Genomic DNA, 4,231 nt, shown 5'->3' with positions numbered 1-4,231 from the left:
ACCGCCTCGCGATGTGTGCGGAGCTGGTTGAGAAAAGTGGTTCGAATAATAACCCGGCCATGAAGTGATGTCATACTATTAAAACATGTCAGCAGATTGGATTTATGGAAGTATTATTCTCTCTACGGTGGTATGTGGAACTTATTTTGCAGGGTCAGACACTATCCTTGTATTCGAACTCTTCCATGGTGTATTCGGAGGAGGAACCCGCCTTGCAATGCCGAAGACAACATTGCGCGCCGGACTCATCGTCATTGAAGCCTGGTTCAGGGGCTACTGAGGGAGTCCTGGATTAGGGGGTCTCGGACAGCCGGACTATATCCTTTGGCCGGACAGTTGGACTATGAAGATACAAGATTGAAGACTTCGTCCCGTGTCCAGATGGGACTCTACTTGGCGTGGAAGGCAAGCTAGGCAATACGGATATGGATATCTCCTCCTTTGTAACCGACCTTGTGTAAACCTAGCCTCCTCCGTTGTCTATATAAACCGGAGGATTTTGGTCCATAGGACAACATACAATCATACCATAGGCTAGCTTCTAGGGTTTAGCCTCTCTGATCTCATGGTAGATCTACTCCTGTAATACTCATATCATCAAGAACAATCAAGCAAGACGTAGGGTTTTACCTCTATCAAGAGGGCCCGAACCTGGGTAAAACATCGTGCCCCCTGCCTCCTGTTACCATCCACCTTAGACGCACAATTCGGGACCCCCTACCCGAGATCCGCCGGTTTTGACACCGACACCAGTACTATTAGAAATAAATGAGGTTTTGATCATGGTCTAACTGCTCAAGTGCCTAGAGATATTTTTCGGCATCCTGGGAACGGGGGTACATAGACTTGCCCGCCTGCGGCCCACGGCGTGGCTCTACCGGTGGCCTGGTACGACCCACCTTCGGCAGCAACCACTCAAGACCCTCGCGAGGGGCCAAGCCTCGCGAGGCGGACGACACAAAGACCTCCTCAGGGGCAGCCTCCAGGGGCGGGCCCATGTTGACCCAGCAGGTAGCCCATGACACCGGGTAAAAAATCACCTTACCTTATGCATATAGAGCCCACAAAGGCCTGGACACCCCTAAATTTCCTAATGGGACACCCCCATATAGACAAAATGGCCACAACTAGCTAACAAGGCCTGACCGACTGGCATAGCACGCCCCGGTGAAAGCCCAGGCCCTGGCATCGATCCATCTATACGTACGTCAGTACCTGGCTTCACGTATCGCCTTGCCTGTTCGTCTACTCGCTGCTCGGCCGATGCGCTTCGTGACCTGTCGCCTCGTCGCCCTCGACCCCTCGCCTGTTCATCTACTTCACCAGATCCCCCCAATTCACCCAATCAGTGAAGGTATGTTGGATGAGACCCCAATTCGCAGTGTGTGTCTGCCTCCATATCAGTTCCCAAATTATTCTCTAATTCTTAATTTGTTTGTCTAACCCTAGGAAATTAGGGCTATTCGGTAAGACTAGAAATTTTGAGTGTATTAGCTATTGTAGTGGTCAGTGGATGAGTGGAGAAGAATACTGCAATATTCTAGGAGATTAGGATGGCTGGAAGCACCGGCCAGGTAGCAACATGTCAAGTAAGTTCTATTTTACAGCTATGCAATTGCAATTCATGTTATGTATGTATACACATGATTCTTAGTTTTTTTCCTTTTGTGAAAAAATAATTATCTAAATAATTACAAATTGCAGGAGAAGCTCAGTTTATGGAAAGGTTTCCAAAAAAGAGGAGAACCATAGTGTGAGATGAAGGCTCGTCACACCAACATAATCAGAATGATGCCTCAATCCCGCCACTGTCGGTCGAACAAAATGTTGTCCCCTCACCACATGAACAGCTTGATGTCCCAGCCCCACCATCACCACCTGGACAGAATGATGCCTCCACATATGAACCTAATTCTGCCAATAATACAAGGAATTTATTTCAAGTTGAAGAAGAGATCAATTGGGAAGAGCAAATTAAATTTGATCCAGGTAAAAGGAGAAGTATTGATGAGTATCATCCGAATATGAGAGATATGGTAAGACTGAAGTACTTGGCCAATGGACCTTGTGAGCCTCGTACTGGTGATTTTAAAGTAACCAAAATATGTGGTAGAGATAGAAGGTTCGTTCGGGAATGGTTTGATGAGTTTGAGAGATGTCTTGAGTATAGCGAGTCTGAACATAAAGCGTATTGTTTTTGTTATTTCTTGTTTAGACCACGCAAGAAGAAAGAAGATGGATATGATGCATTTGTTGCAAATGGTTGGTCAAGTTGGAATAAAAAATATAGATTGAAGGAGCATGTAGGAGACATCAATAGTGCTCACAACCAAGCAAAAATAGATTGTGATGCTTTGCAGAAACAAAAGGAACACATTTATGTTGCTCTAAATAACCAAAGTAATGCTGAGAGGATTCCTTATTATACTCAACTAAATGCCTCAATTGATGTTGCAAGGGTGTTACTGAAGCAAGCGTTGCCTTTTCGTGGCCATGATGAGTCCGAGGAGTCTCTCAATAAAGGCAATTTCATGGAATTTCATTCTTACACAACAGAGCAGAATCCAACTGTAAGAAAAGTTGTGGCCCATAATGCTCTAGGTAATAATCAGTTGACTTCTTCGAAGATTCACAAGGACATAGCTGAATGTTTTGCAAAGGAAATATTGCATTAGGTTCTTTAGGAAATTGGAAATGATGTATTTTCTTTGTTGGTTGATGAGTGGAGGGATGTGGCTAGTAAAGAGCAAATGGCAGTGGTATTGCGATATGTTGGTAAATGTGGAAGTGGCATAGAGACATTAGTTGGCCTTACACATGTGAAGGAGACGACCTCCAAGTATCTCAAGTCTACCATTGATGACTTATTTGCAGAATGTAAATTAAGTTTCGAGCAAGTTAGAGGTCAAGGATATGACGGTGCGAGCAATGTTAGAGGGGAGTTCAATGGATTGCAATCCTTAATAATGAGAAAGAACCCCACAACATATTATGTTCATTGTTTTGCACATCAGCTTCAGTTAGTTGTTGTGGCTGTTATTCGTAAGCATAAATGCATTGGTATTTTTTGATATGATCTCCGTCTTGTTGAATGTTGTCTCTGGATCATCAAAAAGAAAAGACATGATTTGAGACAGATATAAAGAACAAGTGTGTGAAGCTTTAGGTTGTGGGACTACTGAAAAGTGGGACATGATTAAATCAAGAACTAGCTCTTCAAAGACCTGGAGACACTCGATGGAGTTCTCACTACAAGACTCTTAAGAGTTTGACTGATATGTTCCCTACAATTGTCAAAGTGCTAGAATATGTGGAAGAAGAAGACATGGATGATACAAATAGAAGGCAAGCATGTGGTCTTATTGTTTATTCCCAGTCTTTTGATTTTGTGTTCTACTTGCAGCTTATGCCCACTATATTGATAATCACAAACACATTATCATTGGCTCTACAATGGAAGAATCAAGACATCGTGAATGCCATTAATTGTGTGAATTCAACCAAATCCTCTTCGAATGATCTAAGGAGAGATGGATGGGATTCTGTCCTACATGAAGCATATGTCTTTTGTGACAAGCATGACATTTCCAAGTTGGAAACGGAAGACCAATATGTGAATCCAAACAAGCCATGGAAAAAAACAGGTATCACTAATAGGAATCATTATGAAGTGGATTGTTTTAATGATGTCATTGATTGGCTTCTTCAAGAACTTAATAATCGCTTCAGTGAGAAAAATTCTGAACTACTTGTCTGCTCAGCGGCTTTGAGTCCAATTGAATCATTTCGTGATTTCAATTTATAGCATTTGATGAGTCTATCCAAACTTTATCCAAAATATTTTGATGATGGAGAACTCAGGGACCTTAGACATCACCTTCATCTTTACATTGCTGATGTCCGAGTAGATGATCGCTTCTATGGTTTAAGTAATATTTGTGAGATTTCTCAAAAAATGGTGGAGATAAGGAAACATATTGTATATCCCTTGGTTTATCGTCTTTTGAAGCTAGCACTGGTATTGCATGTTGCCACTGCTACAATTGAGAGATCTTTTTCAGCTATGAGAATTGTGAAGACATATTTGCGCAATCTTCTTGGTGACAACACCTTGAAGTACAACCTTATTTGTTATGCGGAGAAAATAGAAATGAGGAAGGTTAAAAATGATGCAGTAATTGACCGCTTTGAGGCCATGAAAGAACGCAGGAAACCTTTTTAGAAAGGTAAT

The 4,231-nt window shown here is 42.4% G+C and overlaps 1 long non-coding RNA gene across 1 annotated transcript; it reads left to right on the top strand.

Moving 5' to 3' along the window:
* Positions 1-1,239: 1,239 nt before the first annotated feature.
* Positions 1,240-3,798, top strand: LOC123176170 (uncharacterized). The gene is made up of 3 exons (XR_006488390.1): positions 1,240-1,354; positions 1,450-1,589; positions 1,705-3,798. It is a non-coding gene; the product is annotated as an uncharacterized lncRNA (long non-coding RNA).
* The last annotated feature ends 433 nt before the right edge of the window (positions 3,799-4,231 follow it).

This window comes from Triticum aestivum, unplaced genomic scaffold (genome assembly GCF_018294505.1).
Source record: "Triticum aestivum cultivar Chinese Spring unplaced genomic scaffold, IWGSC CS RefSeq v2.1 scaffold41961, whole genome shotgun sequence".
Taxonomy (NCBI): Eukaryota; Viridiplantae; Streptophyta; class Magnoliopsida; order Poales; family Poaceae; genus Triticum; species Triticum aestivum.
Note: the sequence above shows the minus strand (reverse complement) of the source record. Positions and strands in the feature narration are given on the sequence as shown.